At 41.6% G+C, this 23560-nt stretch overlaps 24 pseudogenes; all 24 read left to right on the forward strand.

The window, feature by feature from the left end:
* The first annotated feature begins 668 nt into the window (after positions 1–668).
* On the forward strand, positions 669–787 carry LOC137110157 (5S ribosomal RNA; annotated as a pseudogene).
* An 857-nt stretch (positions 788–1644) lies between these two features.
* Positions 1645–1763, forward strand: LOC137110665 (5S ribosomal RNA; annotated as a pseudogene).
* Positions 1764–2630: 867 nt separating this feature from the next.
* Positions 2631–2749, forward strand: LOC137110935 (5S ribosomal RNA; annotated as a pseudogene).
* Positions 2750–3606: 857 nt separating this feature from the next.
* LOC137110439 (5S ribosomal RNA) lies at positions 3607–3725 on the forward strand (annotated as a pseudogene).
* Positions 3726–4582: 857 nt separating this feature from the next.
* Positions 4583–4701, forward strand: LOC137110442 (5S ribosomal RNA; annotated as a pseudogene).
* An 867-nt stretch (positions 4702–5568) lies between these two features.
* LOC137110443 (5S ribosomal RNA) lies at positions 5569–5687 on the forward strand (annotated as a pseudogene).
* Positions 5688–6545: 858 nt separating this feature from the next.
* On the forward strand, positions 6546–6664 carry LOC137111337 (5S ribosomal RNA; annotated as a pseudogene).
* An 868-nt stretch (positions 6665–7532) lies between these two features.
* Positions 7533–7651, forward strand: LOC137110168 (5S ribosomal RNA; annotated as a pseudogene).
* An 868-nt stretch (positions 7652–8519) lies between these two features.
* Positions 8520–8638, forward strand: LOC137110776 (5S ribosomal RNA; annotated as a pseudogene).
* An 857-nt stretch (positions 8639–9495) lies between these two features.
* On the forward strand, positions 9496–9614 carry LOC137110444 (5S ribosomal RNA; annotated as a pseudogene).
* An 857-nt stretch (positions 9615–10471) lies between these two features.
* On the forward strand, positions 10472–10590 carry LOC137110445 (5S ribosomal RNA; annotated as a pseudogene).
* Positions 10591–11457: 867 nt separating this feature from the next.
* Positions 11458–11576, forward strand: LOC137110446 (5S ribosomal RNA; annotated as a pseudogene).
* An 858-nt stretch (positions 11577–12434) lies between these two features.
* LOC137111338 (5S ribosomal RNA) lies at positions 12435–12553 on the forward strand (annotated as a pseudogene).
* An 868-nt stretch (positions 12554–13421) lies between these two features.
* Positions 13422–13540, forward strand: LOC137111339 (5S ribosomal RNA; annotated as a pseudogene).
* Positions 13541–14408: 868 nt separating this feature from the next.
* On the forward strand, positions 14409–14527 carry LOC137110099 (5S ribosomal RNA; annotated as a pseudogene).
* Positions 14528–15384: 857 nt separating this feature from the next.
* LOC137110209 (5S ribosomal RNA) lies at positions 15385–15503 on the forward strand (annotated as a pseudogene).
* An 868-nt stretch (positions 15504–16371) lies between these two features.
* LOC137110760 (5S ribosomal RNA) lies at positions 16372–16490 on the forward strand (annotated as a pseudogene).
* An 857-nt stretch (positions 16491–17347) lies between these two features.
* On the forward strand, positions 17348–17466 carry LOC137110989 (5S ribosomal RNA; annotated as a pseudogene).
* An 857-nt stretch (positions 17467–18323) lies between these two features.
* Positions 18324–18442, forward strand: LOC137110048 (5S ribosomal RNA; annotated as a pseudogene).
* An 867-nt stretch (positions 18443–19309) lies between these two features.
* LOC137110864 (5S ribosomal RNA) lies at positions 19310–19428 on the forward strand (annotated as a pseudogene).
* Positions 19429–20285: 857 nt separating this feature from the next.
* LOC137110100 (5S ribosomal RNA) lies at positions 20286–20404 on the forward strand (annotated as a pseudogene).
* An 857-nt stretch (positions 20405–21261) lies between these two features.
* Positions 21262–21380, forward strand: LOC137110666 (5S ribosomal RNA; annotated as a pseudogene).
* An 867-nt stretch (positions 21381–22247) lies between these two features.
* Positions 22248–22366, forward strand: LOC137110778 (5S ribosomal RNA; annotated as a pseudogene).
* An 857-nt stretch (positions 22367–23223) lies between these two features.
* Positions 23224–23342, forward strand: LOC137110447 (5S ribosomal RNA; annotated as a pseudogene).
* The last annotated feature ends 218 nt before the right edge of the window (positions 23343–23560 follow it).

A 23560-nucleotide genomic window follows, 5' to 3' on the forward strand; every position in this document is an offset into this window, starting at 1 on the left:
TGTTCTTATAGGTGCCCTGCCTGATTGGCTGGATTTGGGGGAAGTACAGGAAGCTGATTGGTCCATCCTACACTTCCTGGAGTTTTAAAAGTACGGTTCCCAACAGCTAGCGAGGCTCTTTCTGGCAGCAGCACCTGTTTGCTGTTCTTGGTTTCCAAATCTTATTTAGCATTTTTAAATTGTTAGGTTTTGTGCCGTGGTTTTGTTTATAAATTGTATATTTTGTAAATAGTATTAAATCTGTAGGGGTGAACTGCCATTTTCTTTGGACTGTTTTCACATTAGGGAGTTAGGGTTAGCGACTGTCTTTTGGTTTGTTTATTTCTATCAGGCTAGCTAGCACTCTCTGTGGGAAATGGCTTATTTTGTTTATTATGTTGGCCTTGGTTCGCCCTGAGTTGTAGTGTCATGTTTTGTTTGACACTTTCTTTCGTTTAAAATAAATATCATTCTGTTGGAACATCTCGATCCTGGATTTTGGTTTGGGGATCGGAGAGGGAACATGCTAATTTATCTTTGTATGTGGCACCCTGACCCCCTAGACAGGGGCGTAACAGACCAGTACAGTTATAGTACTTTGTACTTTGCCACATTTATCTTCTTCTTAGCAAGTGTCATGCATTCTGCTTCTCCAGCGTTTTTAAGAGCTGTTGATGATGTCAAATGCAGCTTACGGCCACACTGCTCTCTAAGCGCCCGATCTCGTCCGATCTCGGCAGCCAAATAGAGCCGGGCCTGGTTAGTACTTGGTAGGAAGACCGCCTGGGAATACCAGGTGCTGTAAGCTTTTTTGCTTGGGTTTACGGGCAGCACAAGCTGGTGTTACTGCCTATTTATTCATAGAAATTGTTCTATATTTTCATCAAATTTTGTTCTTTCATTGCTGTTTTGCTACTTTATTGGTTTGTCAACCATCGTGCTTCATTACTAATAGACCATGTTACGGTCCTGGCCATATGTGTTGTTTTTATTTTCTTGTTCTTATAGGTGCCCTGCCTGATTGGCCGGATTGGGGGGCAGTACCGGAAGCTGAGTGGTCCATCCTACACTTCCTGGAGTTTTAAAAGTACGGTTCCCAACAGCTAGCGAGGCTCTTTCTGGCATCAGCACCTGTTTGCTGTTCTTTGTTTCCAAACCTTATTTAGTATTTCTGAATTGTTAGGTTTTGTTCCGTGGTTTTGTTTATAAATTGTATATTTTGTAAATAGTATTAAATCTGTAGGGGTGAACTACCATTTTCTTTGGACTGTTTTCACATTAGGGAGTTAGGGTTAGCGACTGTCTTTTGGTTTGTTTATTTCTATCAGGCTAGCTAGCACTTTCTGTGGGAAATGGCTTATTTTGTTTATTATGTTGGCCTTGGTTCGCCCTGAGTTGTAGTGTCATGTTTTGTTTGACACTTTCTTTCGTTTAAAATAAATATCATTCTGTTGGAACATCTCGATCCTGGATTTTGGTTTGGGGATCGGAGAGGGAACATGCTAATTTATCTTTGTATGTTGCACCCTGACCCCCTAGACAGGGGCGTAACAGACCAGTACAGTTATAGTGCTTTGTACTTTGCCACATTTATCTTCTTCTTAGCAAGTGTCATGCATTCTGCTTCTCCAGCGTTTTTGAGAGCTGTTGATGATGTCAAATGCAGCTTATGGCCACACTGCTCTCTAAGCGCCCGATCCCGTCCGATCTCGGCAGCCAAATAGGGCCGGGCCTTGTTAGTACTTGGTAGGAAGACCGCCTGGGAATACCAGGTGCTGTAAGCTTCTTTGCTTGGGTTTACGGGCAGCACAAGCTGGGGTTACTGCCTATTTATTCATAGAAATTGTTCTATATTTTCATCAAATTTTGTTCTTTCATTGCTGTTTTGCTACTTTATTGGTTTGTCAACCATCGTGCTTCATTACTAGTAGACCATGTTACGGTCCTGGCCATATGTGTTGTTTTTATTTTCTTGTTCTTATAGGCGCCGTGCCTGATTGGCCGGATTTGGGGGAAGTACAGGAAGCTGATTGGTCCATCCTACACTTCCTGGAGTTTTAAATGTACGGTTCCCAACAGCTAGCGATGCTCTTTCTGGCAGCAGCACCTGTTTGCTGTTCTTGGTTTCCAAATCTTATTTAGCATTTTTGAATTGTTAGGTTTTGTGCCGTGGTTTTGTTTATAAATTGTATATTTTGTAAATAGTATTAAATCTGTAGGGGTGGACTGCCATTTTCTTTTGATTGTTTTCTCTTGTTTTCACATTAGGGAGTTAGGGTTAGCGACTATCTTTTGGTTTGTTTATTTCTATCAGGCTAGCTAGCACTTTCTGTGGGAAATGGCTTATTTTGTTTATTATGTTGGCCTTGGTTCGCCCTGAGTTGTAGTGTCATGTTTTGTTTGACACTTTCTTTCGTTTAAAATAAATATCATTCTGTTGGAACATCTCAATCCTGGATTTTGGTTTGGGGATCGGAGAGGGAACATGCAAATTTATCTTTGTATGTTTCACCCTGACCCCCTAGACAGGGGCGTAACAGACCAGTACAGTTATAGTACTTTGTACTTTGCCACATTTATCTTCTTCTTAGCAAGTGTCATGCATTCTGCTTCTCTAGCGTTTTTAAGAGCTGTTGATGATGTCAAATGCATGTTACGGACACACCGCTCTCTAAGCGCCCGATCTCGTCCGATCTCGGCAGCCAAATAGGGCCGGGCCTGGTTAGTACTTGGTAGGAAGACCGCCTGGGAATACTAGGTGCTGTAAGCTTTTTTGCTTGGGTTTACGGGCAGCTCAAGCTGGTGTTACTGCCTATTTATTCATAGAAATTGTTCTATATTTTCATCAAATTTTGTTCTTTCATTGCTGTTTTGCTACTTTATTGGTTTGCCAACCATCGTGCTTCATTACTAGTAGACCATGTTACGGTCCTGGCCATATGTGTTGTTTTTATTTTCTTGTTCTTATAGGTGCCCTGCCTGATTGGCCGGATTGGGGGGCAGTACAGGAAGATGATTGGTCCATCCTACACTTCCTGGAGTTTTAAAAGTACGGTTCCCAACAGCTAGCGAGGCTCTTTCTGGCATCAGCACCTGTTTGCTGTTCTTGGTTTCCAAACCTTATTTAGCATTTTTGAATTGTTAGGTTTTGTGCCGTGGTTTTGTTTATAAATTGTATATTTTGTAAATAGTATTAAATCTGTAGGGGTGAACTGCCATTTTCTTTGGACTGTTTTCACATTAGGGAGTTAGGGTTAGCGACTGTCTTTTGGTTTGTTTATTTCTATCAGGCTAGCTAGCACTTTCTGTGGGAAATGGCTTATTTTGTTTATTATGTTGGCCTTGGTTCGCCCTGAGTTGTAGTGTCATGTTTTGTTTGACACTTTCTTTCGTTTAAAATAAATATCATTCTGTTGGAACATCTCGATCCTGGATTTTGGTTTGGGGATCGGAGAGGGAACATGCTAATTTATCTTTGTATGTTGCACCCTGACCCCCTAGAAAGGGGCGTAACAGACCAGTACAGTTATAGTACTTTGTACTTTGACACATTTATCTTCTTCTTAGCAAGTGTCATGCATTCTGCTTCTCCAGCGTTTTTAAGAGCTGTTGATGATATCAAATGCATGTTACGGCCACACCGCTCTCTAAGCGCCCGATCTCGTCCGATCTCGGCAGCCAAATAGGGCCGGGCCTGGTTAGTACTTGGTAGGAAGACCGCCTGGGAATACCAGGTGCTGTAAGCTTTTTTGCTTGGGTTTACGGGCAGCTCAAGCTGGTGTTACTGCCTATTTATTCATAGAAATTGTTCTATATTTTCATCAAATTTTGTTCTTTCATTGCTGTTTTGCTACTTTATTGGTTTGTCAACCATCGTGCTTCATTACTAGTAGACCATGTTACGGTCCTGGCCATATGTGTTGTTTTTATTTTCTTGTTCTTATAGGTGCCCTGCCTGATTGGCCGGATTTGGGGGAAGTACAGGATGCTGATTGGTCCATCCTACACTTCCTGGAGTTTTAAATGTACGGTTCCCAACAGCTAGCGAGGCTCTTTCTGGCAGCAGCACCTGTTTGCTGTTCTTGGTTTCCAAATCTTATTTAGCATTTTTGCATTGTTAGGTTTTGTGCCGTGGTTTTGTTTATAAATTGTATATTTTGTAAATAGTATTAAATCTGTAGGGGTGAACTGCCATTTTCTTTGGACTGTTTTCACATTAGGGAGTTAGGGTTAGCGACTGTCTTTTGGTTTGTTTTTTTCTATCAGGCTAGCTAGCACTTTCTGTGGGAAATGGCTTATTTTGTTTATTATGTTGGCCTTGGTTCGCCCTGAGTTGTAGTGTCATGTTTTGTTTGACACTTTCTTTCGTTTAAAATAAATATCATTCTGTTGGAACATCTCGATCCTGGATTTTGGTTTGGGGATCGGAGAGGGAACATGCTAATTTATCTTTGTATGTTGCACCCTGACCCCCTAGAAAGGGGCGTAACAGACCAGTACAGTTATAGTAGTTTGTACTTTGCCACATTTATCTTCTTCTTAGCAAGTGTCATGCATTCTGCTTCTCTAGCGTTTTTAAGAGCTGTTGATGATGTCAAATGCATGTTACGGCCACACCGCTCTCTAAGCGCCCGATCTCGTCCGATCTCGGCAGCCAAATAGGGCCGGGCCTGGTTAGTACTTGGTAGGAAGACCGCCTGGGAATACCAGGTGCTGTAAGCTTTTTTGCTTGGGTTTACGGGCAGCTCAAGCTGGTGTTACTGCCTATTTATTCATAGAAATTGTTCTATATTTTCATCAAATTTTGTTCTTTCATTGCTGTTTTGCTACTTTATTGGTTTGTCAACCATCGTGCTTCATTACTAGTAGACCATGTTACGGTCCTGGCCATATGTGTTGTTTTTATTTTCTTGTTCTTATAGGTGCCCTGCCTGATTGGCCGGATTTGGGGGAAGTACAGGAAGCTGATTGGTCCATCCTACACTTCCTGGAGTTTTAAAAGTACGGTTCCCAACAGCTAGCGAGGCTCTTTCTGGCAGCAGCAACTGTTTGCTGTTCTTGGTTTCCAAATCTTATTTAGCATTTTTGAATTGTTAGGTTTTGTGCCGTGGTTTTGTTTATAAATTGTATATTTTGTAAATAGTATTAAATCTGTAGGGGTGGACTGCCATTTTCTTTTGATTGTTTTCTCTTGTTTTCACATTAGGGAGTTAGGGTTAGCGACTATCTTTTGGTTTGTTTATTTCTATCAGGCTAGCTAGCACTTTCTGTGGGAAATGGCTTATTTTGTTTATTATGTTGGCCTTGGTTCGCCCTGAGTTGTAGTATCATGTTTTGTTTGACACTTTCTTTCGTTTAAAATAAATATCATTCTGTTGGAACATCTCAATCCTGGATTTTGGTTTGAGGATCGGAGAGGGAACATGCAAATTTATCTTTGTATGTTTCACCCTGACCCCCTAGACAGGGGCGTAACAGACCAGTACAGTTATAGTACTTTGTACTTTGCCACATTTATCTTCTTCTTAGCAAGTGTCATGCATTCTGCTTCTCTAGCGTTTTTAAGAGCTGTTGATGATGTCAAATGCATGTTACGGCCACACCGCTCTCTAAGCGCCCGATCTCGTCCGATCTCGGCAGCCAAATAGGGCCGGGCCTGGTTAGTACTTGGTAGGAAGACCGCCTGGGAATACCAGGTGCTGTAAGCTTTTTTTGCTTGGGTTTACGGGCAGCTCAAGCTGGTGTTACTGCCTATTTATTCATAGAAATTGTTCTATATTTTCATCAAATTTTGTTCTTTCATTGCTGTTTTGCTACTTTATTGGTTTGTCAACCATCGTGCTTCATTACTAGTAGACCATGTTACGGTCCTGGCCATATGTGTTGTTTTTATTTTCTTGTTCTTATAGGTGCCCTGCCTGATTGGCCGGATTTGGGGGAAGTACAGGAAGCTGATTGGTCCATCCTACACTTCCTGGAGTTTTAAAAGTACGTTTCCCAACAGCTAGCGAGGCTCTTTCTGGCAGCAGCACCTGTTTGCTGTTCTTGGTTTCCAAATCTTATTTAGCATTTTTGAATCGTTAGGTTTTGTGCCGTGGTTTTGTTTATAAATTGTATATTTTGTAAATAGTATTAAATCTGTAGGGGTGAACTGCCATTTTCTTTGAACTGTTTTCACATTAGGGAGTTAGGGTTAGCGACTGTCTTTTGGTTTGTTTCTTTCTATCAGGCTAGCTAGCACTTTCTGTGGGAAATTGCTTATTTTGTTTATTATGTTGGCCTTGGTTCGCCCTGAGTTGTAGTGTCATGTTTTGTTTGACACTTTCTTTCGTTTAAAATAAATATCATTCTGTTGGAACATCTCGATCCTGGATTTTGGTTTGGGGATCGGAGAGGGAACATGCTAATTTATCTTTGTATGTTGCACCCTGACCCCCTAGACAGGGGCGTAACAGACCAGTACAGTTATAGTACTTTGTACTTTGCCACATTTATCTTCTTCTTAGCAAGTGTCATGCATTCTGCTTCTCCAGCGTTTTTAAGAGCTGTTGATGATATCAAATGCAGCTTACGGCCACACCGCTCTCTAAACGCCCGATCTCGTCCGATCTCGGCAGCCAAATAGAGCCGGGCCTGGTTAGTACTTGGTAGGAAGACCGCCTGGGAATACCAGGTGCTGTAAGCTTTTTTGCTTGGGTTTACGGGCAGCACAAGCTGGTGTTACTGCCTATTTATTCATAGAAATTGTTCTATATTTTCATCAAATTTTGTTCTTTAATTGCTGTTTTGCTACTTTATTGGTTTGCCGACCATCGTGCTTCATTACTAGTAGACCATGTTACGGTCCTGGCCATATGTGTTGTTTTTATTTTCTTGTTCTTATAGGTGCCCTGCCTGATTGGCCGGATTGGGGGGCAGTACAGGAAGCTGATTGGTCCATCCTACACTTCCTGGAGTTTTAAAAGTACGGTTCCCAACAGCTAGCGAGGCTCTTTCTGGCATCAGCACCTGTTTGCTGTTCTTGGTTTCCAAACCTTATTTAGCATTTTTGAATTGTTAGGTTTTGTGCCGTGGTTTTGTTTATAAATTGTATATTTTGTAAATAGTATTAAATCTGTAGGGGTGGACTGCCATTTTTCTTTTGATTGTTTTCTCTTGTTTTCACATTAGGGAGTTAGGGTTAGCGACTGTCTTTTGGTTTGTTTCTTTCTATCAGGCTAGCTAGCACTTTCTGTGGGAAATTGCTTATTTTGTTTATTATGTTGGCCTTGGTTCGCCCTGAGTTGTAGTGTCATGTTTTGTTTGACACTTTCTTTCGTTTAAAATAAATATCATTCTGTTGGAACATCTCGATCCTGGATTTTGGTTTGGGGATCGGAGAGGGAACATGCTAATTTATCTTTGTATGTTGCACCCTGACCCCCTAGACAGGGGCGTAACAGACCAGTACAGTTATAGTACTTTGTACTTTGCCACATTTATCTTCTTCTTAGCAAGTGTCATGCATTCTGCTTCTCCAGCGTTTTTAAGAGCTGTTGATGATATCAAATGCAGCTTACGGCCACACCGCTCTCTAAACGCCCGATCTCCTCCGATCTCGGCAGCCAAATAGAGCCGGGCCTGGTTAGTACTTGGTAGGAAGACCGCCTGGGAATACCAGGTGCTGTAAGCTTTTTTGCTTGGGTTTACGGGCAGCACAAGCTGGTGTTACTGCCTATTTATTCATAGAAATTGTTCTATATTTTCATCAAATTTTGTTCTTTAATTGCTGTTTTGCTACTTTATTGGTTTGCCGACCATCGTGCTTCATTACTAGTAGACCATGTTACGGTCCTGGCCATATGTGTTGTTTTTATTTTCTTGTTCTTATAGGTGCCCTGCCTGATTGGCCGGATTGGGGGGCAGTACAGGAAGCTGATTGGTCCATCCTACACTTCCTGGAGTTTTAAAAGTACGGTTCCCAACAGCTAGCGAGGCTCTTTCTGGCATCAGCACCTGTTTGCTGTTCTTGGTTTCCAAACCTTATTTAGCATTTTTGAATTGTTAGGTTTTGTGCCGTGGTTTTGTTTATAAATTGTATATTTTGTAAATAGTATTAAATCTGTAGGGGTGGACTGCCATTTTTCTTTTGATTGTTTTCTCTTGTTTTCACATTAGGGAGTTAGGGTTAGCGACTGTCTTTTGGTTTGTTTCTTTCTATCAGGCTAGCTAGCACTTTCTGTGGGAAATGGCTTATTTTGTTTATTATGTTGGCCTTGGTTCGCCCTGAGTTGTAGTGTCATGTTTTGTTTGACACTTTCTTTCGTTTAAAATAAATATCATTCTGTTGGAACATCTCAATCCTGGATTTTGGTTTGGGGATCGGAGAGGGAACATGCAAATTTATCTTTGTATGTTTCACCCTGATCCCCTAGACAGGGGCGTAACAGACCAGTACAGTTATAGTACTTTGTACTTTGCCACATTTATCTTATTCTTAGCAAGAGTCATGCATTCTGCTTCTCTAGCGTTTTTAAGAGCTGTTGATGATGTCAAATGCATGTTACGGCCACACCGCTCTCTAAGCGCCCGATCTCGTCCGATCTCGGCAGCCAAATAGGGCCGGGCCTGGTTAGTACTTGGTAGGAAGACCGCCTGGGAATACTAGGTGCTGTAAGCTTTTTTGCTTGGGTTTACGGGCAGCTCAAGCTGGTGTTACTGCCTATTTATTCATAGAAATTGTTCTATATTTTCATCAAATTTTGTTCTTTCATTGCTGTTTTGCTACTTTATTGGTTTGCCAACCATCGTGCTTCATTACTAGTAGACCATGTTACGGTCCTGGCCATATGTGTTGTTTTTATTTTCTTGTTCTTTTAGGTGCCCTGCCTGATTGGCCGGATTGGGGGGCAGTACAGGAAGATGATTGGTCCATCCTACACTTCCTGGAGTTTTAAAAGTACGGTTCCCAACAGCTAGCGAGGCTCTTTCTGGCATCAGCACCTGTTTGCTGTTCTTGGTTTCCAAACCTTATTTAGCATTTTTGAATTGTTAGGTTTTGTGCCGTGGTTTTGTTTATAAATTGTATATTTTGTAAATAGTATTAAATCTGTAGGGGTGAACTGCCATTTTCTTTGGACTGTTTTCACATTAGGGAGTTAGGGTTAGCGACTGTCTTTTGGTTTGTTTATTTCTATCAGGCTAGCTAGCACTTTCTGTGGGAAATGGCTTATTTTGTTTATTATGTTGGCCTTGGTTCGCCCTGAGTTGTAGTGTCATGTTTTGTTTGACACTTTCTTTCGTTTAAAATAAATATCATTCTGTTGGAACATCTCGATCCTGGATTTTGGTTTGGGGATCGGAGAGGGAACATGCTAATTTATCTTTGTATGTTGCACCCTGACCCCCTAGAAAGGGGCGTAACAGACCAGTACAGTTATAGTACTTTGTACTTTGACACATTTATCTTCTTCTTAGCAAGTGTCATGCATTCTGCTTCTCCAGCGTTTTTAAGAGCTGTTGATGATATCAAATGCATGTTACGGCCACACCGCTCTCTAAGCGCCCGATCTCGTCCGATCTCGGCAGCCAAATAGGGCCGGGCCTGGTTAGTACTTGGTAGGAAGACCGCCTGGGAATACCAGGTGCTGTAAGCTTTTTTGCTTGGGTTTACGGGCAGCTCAAGCTGGTGTTACTGCCTATTTATTCATAGAAATTGTTCTATATTTTCATCAAATTTTGTTCTTTCATTGCTGTTTTGCTACTTTATTGGTTTGTCAACCATCGTGCTTCATTACTAGTAGACCATGTTACGGTCCTGGCCATATGTGTTGTTTTTATTTTCTTGTTCTTATAGGTGCCCTGCCTGATTGGCCGGATTTGGGGGAAGTACAGGATGCTGATTGGTCCATCCTACACTTCCTGGAGTTTTAAATGTACGGTTCCCAACAGCTAGCGAGGCTCTTTCTGGCAGCAGCACCTGTTTGCTGTTCTTGGTTTCCAAATCTTATTTAGCATTTTTGCATTGTTAGGTTTTGTGCCGTGGTTTTGTTTATAAATTGTATATTTTGTAAATAGTATTAAATCTGTAGGGGTGAACTGCCATTTTCTTTGGACTGTTTTCACATTAGGGAGTTAGGGTTAGCGACTGTCTTTTGGTTTGTTTTTTTCTATCAGGCTAGCTAGCACTTTCTGTGGGAAATGGCTTATTTTGTTTATTATGTTGGCCTTGGTTCGCCCTGAGTTGTAGTGTCATGTTTTGTTTGACACTTTCTTTCGTTTAAAATAAATATCATTCTGTTGGAACATCTCGATCCTGGATTTTGGTTTGGGGATCGGAGAGGGAACATGCTAATTTATCTTTGTATGTTGCACCCTGACCCCCTAGAAAGGGGCGTAACAGACCAGTACAGTTATAGTAGTTTGTACTTTGCCACATTTATCTTCTTCTTAGCAAGTGTCATGCATTCTGCTTCTCTAGCGTTTTTAAGAGCTGTTGATGATGTCAAATGCATGTTACGGCCACACCGCTCTCTAAGCGCCCGATCTCGTCCGATCTCGGCAGCCAAATAGGGCCGGGCCTGGTTAGTACTTGGTAGGAAGACCGCCTGGGAATACCAGGTGCTGTAAGCTTTTTTGCTTGGGTTTACGGGCAGCTCAAGCTGGTGTTACTGCCTATTTATTCATAGAAATTGTTCTATATTTTCATCAAATTTTGTTCTTTCATTGCTGTTTTGCTACTTTATTGGTTTGTCAACCATCGTGCTTCATTACTAGTAGACCATGTTACGGTCCTGGCCATATGTGTTGTTTTTATTTTCTTGTTCTTATAGGTGCCCTGCCTGATTGGCCGGATTTGGGGGAAGTACAGGAAGCTGATTGGTCCATCCTACACTTCCTGGAGTTTTAAAAGTACGGTTCCCAACAGCTAGCGAGGCTCTTTCTGGCAGCAGCAACTGTTTGCTGTTCTTGGTTTCCAAATCTTATTTAGCATTTTTGAATTGTTAGGTTTTGTGCCGTGGTTTTGTTTATAAATTGTATATTTTGTAAATAGTATTAAATCTGTAGGGGTGGACTGCCATTTTCTTTTGATTGTTTTCTCTTGTTTTCACATTAGGGAGTTAGGGTTAGCGACTATCTTTTGGTTTGTTTATTTCTATCAGGCTAGCTAGCACTTTCTGTGGGAAATGGCTTATTTTGTTTATTATGTTGGCCTTGGTTCGCCCTGAGTTGTAGTATCATGTTTTGTTTGACACTTTCTTTCGTTTAAAATAAATATCATTCTGTTGGAACATCTCAATCCTGGATTTTGGTTTGAGGATCGGAGAGGGAACATGCAAATTTATCTTTGTATGTTTCACCCTGACCCCCTAGACAGGGGCGTAACAGACCAGTACAGTTATAGTACTTTGTACTTTGCCACATTTATCTTCTTCTTAGCAAGTGTCATGCATTCTGCTTCTCTAGCGTTTTTAAGAGCTGTTGATGATGTCAAATGCATGTTACGGCCACACCGCTCTCTAAGCGCCCGATCTCGTCCGATCTCGGCAGCCAAATAGGGCCGGGCCTGGTTAGTACTTGGTAGGAAGACCGCCTGGGAATACCAGGTGCTGTAAGCTTTTTTTGCTTGGGTTTACGGGCAGCTCAAGCTGGTGTTACTGCCTATTTATTCATAGAAATTGTTCTATATTTTCATCAAATTTTGTTCTTTCATTGCTGTTTTGCTACTTTATTGGTTTGTCAACCATCGTGCTTCATTACTAGTAGACCATGTTACGGTCCTGGCCATATGTGTTGTTTTTATTTTCTTGTTCTTATAGGTGCCCTGCCTGATTGGCCGGATTTGGGGGAAGTACAGGAAGCTGATTGGTCCATCCTACACTTCCTGGAGTTTTAAAAGTACGGTTCCCAACAGCTAGCGAGGCTCTTTCTGGCAGCAGCACCTGTTTGCTGTTCTTGGTTTCCAAATCTTATTTAGCATTTTTGAATCGTTAGGTTTTGTGCCGTGGTTTTGTTTATAAATTGTATATTTTGTAAATAGTATTAAATCTGTAGGGGTGAACTGCCATTTTCTTTGAACTGTTTTCACATTAGGGAGTTAGGGTTAGCGACTGTCTTTTGGTTTGTTTCTTTCTATCAGGCTAGCTAGCACTTTCTGTGGGAAATTGCTTATTTTGTTTATTATGTTGGCCTTGGTTCGCCCTGAGTTGTAGTGTCATGTTTTGTTTGACACTTTCTTTCGTTTAAAATAAATATCATTCTGTTGGAACATCTCGATCCTGGATTTTGGTTTGGGGATCGGAGAGGGAACATGCTAATTTATCTTTGTATGTTGCACCCTGACCCCCTAGACAGGGGCGTAACAGACCAGTACAGTTATAGTACTTTGTACTTTGCCACATTTATCTTCTTCTTAGCAAGTGTCATGCATTCTGCTTCTCCAGCGTTTTTAAGAGCTGTTGATGATATCAAATGCAGCTTACGGCCACACCGCTCTCTAAACGCCCGATCTCGTCCGATCTCGGCAGCCAAATAGAGCCGGGCCTGGTTAGTACTTGGTAGGAAGACCGCCTGGGAATACCAGGTGCTGTAAGCTTTTTTGCTTGGGTTTACGGGCAGCACAAGCTGGTGTTACTGCCTATTTATTCGTAGAAATTGTTCTATATTTTCATCAAATTTTGTTCTTTCATTGCTGTTTTGCTACTTTATTGGTTTGCCGACCATCGTGCTTCATTACTAGTAGACCATGTTACGGTCCTGGCCATATGTGTTGTTTTTATTTTCTTGTTCTTATAGGTGCCCTGCCTGATTGGCCGGATTGGGGGGCAGTACAGGAAGCTGATTGGTCCATCCTACACTTCCTGGAGTTTTAAAAGTACGGTTCCCAACAGCTAGCGAGGCTCTTTCTGGCATCAGCACCTGTTTGCTGTTCTTGGTTTCCAAACCTTATTTAGCATTTTTGAATTGTTAGGTTTTGTGCCGTGGTTTTGTTTATAAATTGTATATTTTGTAAATAGTATTAAATCTGTAGGGGTGGACTGCCATTTTTCTTTTGATTGTTTTCTCTTGTTTTCACATTAGGGAGTTAGGGTTAGCGACTGTCTTTTGGTTTGTTTCTTTCTATCAGGCTAGCTAGCACTCTCTGTGGGAAATTGCTTATTTTGTTTATTATGTTGGCCTTGGTTCGCCCTGAGTTGTAGTGTCATGTTTTGTTTGACACTTTCTTTCGTTTAAAATAAATATCATTCTGTTGGAACATCTCGATCCTGGATTTTGGTTTGGGGATCGGAGAGGGAACATGCTAATTTATCTTTGTATGTTGCACCCTGACCCCCTAGACAGGGGCGTAACAGACCAGTACAGTTATAGTACTTTGTACTTTGCCACATTTATCTTCTTCTTAGCAAGTGTCATGCATTCTGCTTCTCCAGCGTTTTTAAGAGCTGTTGATGATATCAAATGCAGCTTACGGCCACACCGCTCTCTAAACGCCCGATCTCGTCCGATCTCGGCAGCCAAATAGAGCCGGGCCTGGTTAGTACTTGGTAGGAAGACCGCCTGGGAATACCAGGTGCTGTAAGCTTTTTTGCTTGGGTTTACGGGCAGCACAAGCTGGTGTTACTGCCTATTTATTCATAGAAATTGTTCTATATTTTCATCAAATTTTGTTCTTTAATTGCTGTTTTGCTACTTTATTGGTTTGCCGACCATCGTGCTTCATTACTAGTAGACCATGTTACGGTCCTGGCCATATGTGTTGTTTTTATTTTCTTGTTCTTATAGGTGCCCTGCCTGATTGGCCGGATTGGGGGGCAGTACAGGAAGCTGATTGGTCCATCCTACACTTCCTGGAGTTTTAAAAGTACGGTTCCCAACAGCTAGCGAGGCTCTTTCTGGCATCAGCACCTGTTTGCTGTTCTTGGTTTCCAAACCTTATTTAGCATTTTTGAATTGTTAGGTTTTGTGCCGTGGTTTTGTTTATAAATTGTATATTTTGTAAATAGTATTAAATCTGTAGGGGTGGACTGCCATTTTTCTTTTGATTGTTTTCTCTTGTTTTCACATTAGGGAGTTAGGGTTAGCGACTGTCTTTTGGTTTGTTTCTTTCTATCAGGCTAGCTAGCACTTTCTGTGGGAAATGGCTTATTTTGTTTATTATGTTGGCCTTGGTTCGCCCTGAGTTGTAGTGTCATGTTTTGTTTGACACTTTCTTTCGTTTAAAATAAATATCATTCTGTTGGAACATCTCAATCCTGGATTTTGGTTTGGGGATCGGAGAGGGAACATGCAAATTTATCTTTGTATGTTTCACCCTGATCCCCTAAACAGGGGCGTAACAGACCAGTACAGTTATAGTACTTTGTACTTTGCCACATTTATCTTATTCTTAGCAAGAGTCATGCATTCTGCTTCTCTAGCGTTTTTAAGAGCTGTTGATGATGTCAAATGCAGCTTACGGCCACACCGCTCTCTAAGTGCCCGATCTCGTCCGATCTCGGCAGCCAAATAGAGCCGGGCCTGGTTAGTACTTGGTAGGAAGACCGCCTGGGAATACCAGGTGCTGTAAGCTTTTTTGCTTGGGTTTACGGGCAGCACAAGCTGGTGTTACTGCCTATTTATTCGTAGAAATTGTTCTATATTTTCATCAAATTTTGTTCTTTCATTGCTGTTTTGCTACTTTATTGGTTTGCCAACCATCGTGCTTCATTACTAGTAGACCATGTTACGGTCCTGGCCATATGTGTTGTTTTTATTTTCTTGTTCTTATAGGTGCCCTGCCTGATTGGCCGGATTGGGGGGCAGTACAGGAAGCTGATTGGTCCATCCTACACTTCCTGGAGTTTTAAAAGTACGGTTCCCAACAGCTAGCGAGGCTCTTTCTGGCATCAGCACCTGTTTGCTGTTCTTGGTTTCCAAACCTTATTTAGCATTTTTGAATTGTTAGGTTTTGTGCCGTGGTTTTGTTTATAAATTGTATATTTTGTAAATAGTATTAAATCTGTAGGGGTGAACTGCCATTTTCTTTGGACTGTTTTCACATTAGGGAGTTAGGGTTAGCGACTATCTTTTGGTTTGTTTATTTCTATCAGGCTAGCTAGCACTTTCTGTGGGAAATGGCTTATTTTGTTTATTATGTTGGCCTTGGTTCGCCCTGAGTTGTAGTGTCATGTTTTGTTTGACACTTTCTTTCGTTTAAAATAAATATCATTCTGTTGGAACATCTCAATCCTGGATTTTGGTTTGAGGATCGGAGAGGGAACATGCAAATTTATCTTTGTATGTTTCACCCTGACCCCCTAGACAGGGGCGTAACAGACCAGTACAGTTATAGTACTTTGTACTTTGCCACATTTATCTTCTTCTTAGCAAGTGTCATGCATTCTGCTTCTCTAGCGTTTTTAAGAGCTGTTGATAATGTCAAATGCAGCTTACGGCCACACCGCTCTCTAAGCGCCCGATCTCGTCCGATCTCGGCAGCCAAATAGAACCGGGCCTGGTTAGTACTTGGTAGGAAGACCGCCTGGGAATACCAGGTGCTGTAAGCTTTTTTGCTTGGGTTTACGGGCAGCTCAAGCTGGTGTTACTGCCTATTTATTCATAGAAATTGTTCTATATTTTCATCAAATTTTGTTCTTTCATTGCTGTTTTGCTACTTTATTCGTTTGTCAACCATCGTGCTTCATTACTAGTAGACCATGTTACGGTCATGGCCATATGTGTTGTTTTTATTTTCTTGTTCTTATAGGTGCCCTGCCTGATTGGCCGGATTTGGGGGAAGTACAGGAAGCTGATTGGTCCATCCTACACTTCCTGGAGTTTTAAAAGTATGGTTCCCAACAGCTAGCGAGGCTCTTTCTGGCAGCAGCACCTGTTTGCTGTTCTTAGTTTCCAAATCTTATTTAGCATTTTTGAATTGTTAGGTTTTGTGCCGTGGTTTTGTTTATAAATTGTATATTTTGTAAATAGTATTAAATCTGTAGGGGTGGACTGCCATTTTTCTTTTGATTGTTTTCTCTTGTTTTCACATTAGGGAGTTAGGGTTAGCGACTATCTTTTGGTTTGTTTCTTTCTATCAGGCTAGCTAGCACTTTCTGTGGGAAATGGCTTATTTTGTTTATTATGTTGGCCTTGGTTCGCCCTGAGTTGTAGTGTCATGTTTTGTTTGACACTTTCTTTCGTTTAAAATAAATATCATTCTGTTGGAACATCTCGATTCTGGATTTTGGTTTGGGGATCGGAGAGGGAACATGCTAATTTATCTTTGTATGTTGCACCCTGACCCCCTAGACAGGGGCGTAACAGACCAGTACAGTTATAGTACTTTGTACTTTGCCACATTTATCTTCTTCTTAGCAAGTGTCATGCATTCTGCTTCTCCAGCGTTTTTAAGAGCTGTTGATGATGTCAAATGCAGCTTACGGCCACACCGCTCTCTGAGCGCCCGATCTCGTCCGATCTCAGCAGCCAAATAGGGCCGGACCTGGTTAGTACTTGGTAGGAAGACCGCCTGGGAATACCAGGTGCTGTAAGCTTTTTTGCTTGGGTTTACGGGCAGCTCAAGCTGGTGTTACTGCCTATTTATTCATAGAAATTGTTCTATATTTTCATCAAATTTTGTTCTTTCATTGCTGTTTTGCTACTTTATTGGTTTGTCAACCATCGTGCTTCATTACTAGTAGACCATGTTACGGTCATGGCCATATGTGTTGTTTTTATTTTCTTGTTCTTATAGGTGCCCTGCCTGATTGGCTGGATTTGGGGGAAGTACAGGAAGCTGATTGGTCCATCCTACACTTCCTGGAGTTTTAAAAGTACGGTTCCCAACAGCTAGCGAGGCTCTTTCTGGCAGCAGCACCTGTTTGCTGTTCTTGGTTTCCAAATCTTATTTAGCATTTTTAAATTGTTAGGTTTTGTGCCGTGGTTTTGTTTATAAATTGTATATTTTGTAAATAGTATTAAATCTGTAGGGGTGAACTGCCATTTTCTTTGGACTGTTTTCACATTAGGGAGTTAGGGTTAGCGACTGTCTTTTGGTTTGTTTATTTCTATCAGGCTAGCTAGCACTCTCTGTGGGAAATGGCTTATTTTGTTTATTATGTTGGCCTTGGTTCGCCCTGAGTTGTAGTGTCATGTTTTGTTTGACACTTTCTTTCGTTTAAAATAAATATCATTCTGTTGGAACATCTCGATCCTGGATTTTGGTTTGGGGATCGGAGAGGGAACATGCTAATTTATCTTTGTATGTGGCACCCTGACCCCCTAGACAGGGGCGTAACAGACCAGTACAGTTATAGTACTTTGTACTTTGCCACATTTATCTTCTTCTTAGCAAGTGTCATGCATTCTGCTTCTCCAGCGTTTTTAAGAGCTGTTGATGATGTCAAATGCAGCTTACGGCCACACCGCTCTCTAAGCGCCCGATCTCGTCCGATCTCGGCAGCCAAATAGAGCCGGGCCTGGTTAGTACTTGGTAGGAAGACCGCCTGGGAATACCAGGTGCTGTAAGCTTTTTTGCTTGGGTTTACGGGCAGCACAAGCTGGTGTTACTGCCTATTTATTCGTAGAAATTGTTCTATATTTTCATCAAATTTTGTTCTTTCATTGCTGTTTTGCTACTTTATTGGTTTGCCAACCATCGTGCTTCATTACTAGTAGACCATGTTACGGTCCTGGCCATATGTGTTGTTTTTATTTTCTTGTTCTTATAGGTGCCCTGCCTGATTGGCCGGATTGGGGGGCAGTACCGGAAGCTGAGTGGTCCATCCTACACTTCCTGGAGTTTTAAAAGTACGGTTCCCAACAGCTAGCGAGGCTCTTTCTGGCATCAGCACCTGTTTGCTGTTCTTGGTTTCCAAACCTTATTTAGTATTTCTGAATTGTTAGGTTTTGTGCCGTGGTTTTGTTTATAAATTGTATATTTTGTAAATAGTATTAAATCTGTAGGGGTGAACTACCATTTTCTTTGGACTGTTTTCACATTAGGGAGTTAGGGTTAGCGACTGTCTTTTGGTTTGTTTATTTCTATCAGGCTAGCTAGCACTTTCTGTGGGAAATGGCTTATTTTGTTTATTATGTTGGCCTTGGTTCGCCCTGAGTTGTAGTGTCATGTTTTGTTTGACACTTTCTTTCGTTTAAAATAAATATCATTCTGTTGGAACATCTCGATCCTGGATTTTGGTTTGGGGATCGGAGAGGGAACATGCTAATTTATCTTTGTATGTTGCACCCTGACCCCCTAGACAGGGGCGTAACAGACCAGTACAGTTATAGTACTTTGTACTTTGCCACATTTATCTTCTTCTTAGCAAGTGTCATGCATTCTGCTTCTCCGGCGTTTTTAAGAGCTGTTGATGATGTCAAATGCAGCTTATGGCCACACCGCTCTCTAAGCGCCCGATCTCGTCAGATCTCGGCAGCCAAATAGAGCCGGGCCTGGTTAGTACTTGGTAGGAAGACCGCCTGGGAATACCAGGTGCTGTAAGCTTTTTTGCTTGGGTTTACGGCCAGCACAAGCTGGTGTTACTGCCTATTTATTCATAGAAATTGTTCTATATTTTCATCAAATTTTGTTCTTTCATTTCTGTTTTGCTACTTTATTGGTTTGTCAACCATCTTGCTTCTTTACTAGTAGACCATGTTACGGTCCTGGCCATATGTGTTGTTTTTATTTTGTTGTTCTTATAGGTGCCCTGCCTGATTGGCCGGATTTGGGGGAAGTACAGGAAGCTGATTGGTCCATCCTACACTTCCTGGAGTTTTAAAAGTACGGTTCCCAACAGCTAGCGAGGCACTTTCTGGCAGCAGCACCTGTTTGCTGTTCTTGGTTTCCAAACCTTATTTAGCATTTTTGAATTGTTAGGTTTTGTGCCGTGGTTTTGTTTATAAATTGTGTATTTTGTAAATAGTATTAAATCTGTAGGGGTGAACAGCCATTTTCTTTTGATTGTTTTCTCTTGTTTTCACATTAGGGAGTTAGGGTTAGCGACTGTCTTTTGGTTTGTTTATTTCTATCAGGCTAGCTAGCACTTTCTGTGGGAAATGGCTTATTTTGTTTATTATGTTGGCCTTGGTTCGCCCTGAGTTGTAGTGTCATGTTTTGTTTGACACTTTCTTTCGTTTAAAATAAATATCATTCTGTTGGAACATCTCGATCCTGGATTTTGGTTTGGGGATCGGAGAGGGAACATGCTAATTTATCTTTGTATGTTGCACCCTGACCCCCTAGACAGAGGCGTAACAGACCAGTACAGTTATAGTACTTTGTACTTTGCCACATTTATCTTCTTCTTAGCAAGGGTCATGCATTCTGCTTCTCCAGCGTTTTTGAGAGCTGTTGATGATGTCAAATGCAGCTTACGGCCACACTGCTCTCTAAGCGCCCGATCCCGTCCGATCTCGGCAGCCAAATAGGGCCGGGCCTTGTTAGTACTTGGTAGGAAGACCGCCTGGGAATACCACGTGCTGTAAGCTTCTTTGCTTGGGTTTACGGGCAGCACAAGCTGGTGTTACTGCCTATTTATTCATAGAAATTGTTCTATATTTTCATCAAATTTTGTTCTTTCATTGCTGTTTTGCTACTTGATTGGTTTGTCAACCATCGTGCTTCATTACTAATAGACCATGTTACGGTCCTGGCCATATGTGTTGTTTTTATTTTCTTGTTCTTATAGGTGCCCTGCCTGATTGGCCGGATTGGGGGGCAGTACAGGAAGCTGATTGGTCCATCCTACACTTCCTGGAGTTTTAAAAGTACGGTTCCCAACAGCTAGCGAGGCTCTTTCTGGCATCAGCACCTGTTTGCTGTTCTTGGTTTCCAAACCTTATTTAGCATTTTTGAATTGTTAGGTTTTGTGCCGTGGTTTTGTTTATAAATTGTATATTTTGTAAATAGTATTAAATCTGTAGGGGTGAACTGCCATTTTCTTTGGACTGTTTTCACATTAGGGAGTTAGGGTTAGCGACTGTCTTTTGGTTTGTTTATTTCTATCAGGCTAGCTAGCACTTTCTGTGGGAAATGGCTTATTTTGTTTATTATGTTGGCCTTGGTTCGCCCTGAGTTGTAGTGTCATGTTTTGTTTGACACTTTCTTTCGTTTAAAATAAATATCATTCTGTTGGAACATCTCGATCCTGGATTTTGGTTTGGGGATCGGAGAGGGAACATGCTAATTTATCTTTGTATGTGGCACCCTGACCCCCTAGACAGGGGCGTAACAGACCAGTACAGTTATAGTACTTTGTACTTTGCCACATTTATCTTCTTCTTAGCAAGTGTCATGCATTCTGCTTCTCCAGCGTTTTTAAGAGCTGTTGATGATGTCAAATGCAGCTTACGGCCACACCGCTCTCTAAGTGCCCGATCTCGTCCGATCTCGGCAGCCAAATAGAGCCGGGCCTGGTTAGTACTTGGTAGGAAGACCGCCTGGGAATACCAGGTGCTGTAAGCTTTTTTGCTTGGGTTTACGGGCAGCACAAGCTGGTGTTACTGCCTATTTATTCATAGAAATTGTTCTATATTTTCATCAAATTTTGTTCTTTCATTGCTGTTTTGCTACTTTATTGGTTTGTCAACCATCGTGCTTCATTACTAATAGACCATGTTACGGTCCTGGCCATATGTGTTGTTTTTATTTTCTTGTTCTTATAGGTGCCCTGCCTGATTGGCCGGATTGGGGGGCAGTACCGGAAGCTGAGTGGTCCATCCTACACTTCCTGGAGTTTTAAAAGTACGGTTCCCAACAGCTAGCGAGGCTCTTTCTGGCATCAGCACCTGTTTGCTGTTCTTTGTTTCCAAACCTTATTTAGTATTTCTGAATTGTTAGGTTTTGTGCCGTGGTTTTGTTTATAAATTGTATATTTTGTAAATAGTATTAAATCTGTAGGGGTGAACTACCATTTTCTTTGGACTGTTTTCACATTAGGGAGTTAGGGTTAGCGACTGTCTTTTGGTTTGTTTATTTCTATCAGGCTAGCTAGCACTTTCTGTGGGAAATGGCTTATTTTGTTTATTATGTTGGCCTTGGTTCGCCCTGAGTTGTAGTGTCATGTTTTGTTTGACACTTTCTTTCGTTTAAAATAAATATCATTCTGTTGGAACATCTCGATCCTGGATTTTGGTTTGGGGATCGGAGAGGGAACATGCTAATTTATCTTTGTATGTTGCACCCTGACCCCCTAGACAGGGGCGTAACAGACCAGTACAGTTATAGTACTTTGTACTTTGCCACATTTATCTTCTTCTTAGCAAGTGTCATGCATTCTGCTTCTCCAGCGTTTTTGAGAGCTGTTGATGATGTCAAATGCAGCTTATGGCCACACTGCTCTCTAAGCGCCCGATCCCGTCCGATCTCGGCAGCCAAATAGGGCCGGGCCTTGTTAGTACTTGGTAGGAAGACCGCCTGGGAATACCAGGTGCTGTAAGCTTCTTTGCTTGGGTTTACGGGCAGCACAAGCTGGTGTTACTGCCTATTTATTCATAGAAATTGTTCTATATTTTCATCAAATTTTGTTCTTTCATTGCTGTTTTGCTACTTTATTGGTTTGTCAACCATCGTGCTTCATTACTAGTAGACCATGTTACGGTCCTGGCCATATGTGTTGTTTTTATTTTCTTGTTCTTATAGGTGCCGTGCCTGATTGGCCGGATTTGGGGGAAGTACAGGAAGCTGATTGGTCCATCCTACACTTCCTGGAGTTTTAAATGTACGGTTCCCAACAGCTAGCGAGGCTCTTTCTGGCAGCAGCACCTGTTTGCTGTTCTTGGTTTCCAAATCTTATTTAGCATTTTTGAATTGTTAGGTTTTGTGCCGTGGTTTTGTTTATAAATTGTATATTTTGTAAATAGTATTAAATCTGTAGGGGTGGACTGCCATTTTCTTTTGATTGTTTTCTCTTGTTTTCACATTAGGGAGTTAGGGTTAGCGACTATCTTTTGGTTTGTTTATTTCTATCAGGCTAGCTAGCACTTTCTGTGGGAAATGGCTTATTTTGTTTATTATGTTGGCCTTGGTTCGCCCTGAGTTGTAGTGTCATGTTTTGTTTGACACTTTCTTTCGTTTAAAATAAATATCATTCTGTTGGAACATCTCAATCCTGGATTTTGGTTTGGGGATCGGAGAGGGAACATGCAAATTTATCTTTGTATGTTTCACCCTGACCCCCTAGACAGGGGCGTAACAGACCAGTACAGTTATAGTACTTTGTACTTTGCCACATTTATCTTCTTCTTAGCAAGTGTCATGCATTCTGCTTCTCTAGCGTTTTTAAGAGCTGTTGATGATGTCAAATGCATGTTACGGCCACACCGCTCTCTAAGCGCCCGATCTCGTCCGATCTCGGCAGCCAAATAGGGCCGGGCCTGGTTAGTACTTGGTAGGAAGACCGCCTGGGAATACTAGGTGCTGTAAGCTTTTTTGCTTGGGTTTACGGGCAGCTCAAGCTGGTGTTACTGCCTATTTATTCATAGAAATTGTTCTATATTTTCATCAAATTTTGTTCTTTCATTGCTGTTTTGCTACTTTATTGGTTTGCCAACCATCGTGCTTCATTACTAGTAGACCATGTTACGGTCCTGGCCATATGTGTTGTTTTTATTTTCTTGTTCTTATAGGTGCCCTGCCTGATTGGCCGGATTGGGGGGCAGTACAGGAAGATGATTGGTCCATCCTACACTTCCTGGAGTTTTAAAAGTACGGTTCCCAACAGCTAGCGAGGCTCTTTCTGGCATCAGCACCTGTTTGCTGTTCTTGGTTTCCAAACCTTATTTAGCATTTTTGAATTGTTAGGTTTTGTGCCGTGGTTTTGTTTATAAATTGTATATTTTGTAAATAGTATTAAATCTGTAGGGGTGAACTGCCATTTTCTTTGGACTGTTTTCACATTAGGGAGTTAGGGTTAGCGACTGTCTTTTGGTTTGTTTATTTCTATCAGGCTAGCTAGCACTTTCTGTGGGAAATGGCTTATTTTGTTTATTATGTTGGCCTTGGTTCGCCCTGAGTTGTAGTGTCATGTTTTGTTTGACACTTTCTTTCGTTTAAAATAAATATCATTCTGTTGGAACATCTCGATCCTGGATTTTGGTTTGGGGATCGGAGAGGGAACATGCTAATTTATCTTTGTATGTTGCACCCTGACCCCCTAGAAAGGGGCGTAACAGACCAGTACAGTTATAGTACTTTGTACTTTGACACATTTATCTTCTTCTTAGCAAGTGTCATGCATTCTGCTTCTCCAGCGTTTTTAAGAGCTGTTGATGATATCAAATGCATGTTACGGCCACACCGCTCTCTAAGCGCCCGATCTCGTCCGATCTCGGCAGCCAAATAGGGCCGGGCCTGGTTAGTACTTGGTAGGAAGACCGCCTGGGAATACCAGGTGCTGTAAGCTTTTTTGCTTGGGTTTACGGGCAGCTCAAGCTGGTGTTACTGCCTATTTATTCATAGAAATTGTTCTATATTTTCATCAAATTTTGTTCTTTCATTGCTGTTTTGCTACTTTATTGGTTTGTCAACCATCGTGCTTCATTACTAGTAGACCATGTTACGGTCCTGGCCATATGTGTTGTTTTTATTTTCTTGTTCTTATAGGTGCCCTGCCTGATTGGC

This window comes from Channa argus, unplaced genomic scaffold (genome assembly GCF_033026475.1).
Source record: "Channa argus isolate prfri unplaced genomic scaffold, Channa argus male v1.0 Contig009, whole genome shotgun sequence".
Classification (NCBI taxonomy): Eukaryota; Metazoa; Chordata; class Actinopteri; order Anabantiformes; family Channidae; genus Channa; species Channa argus.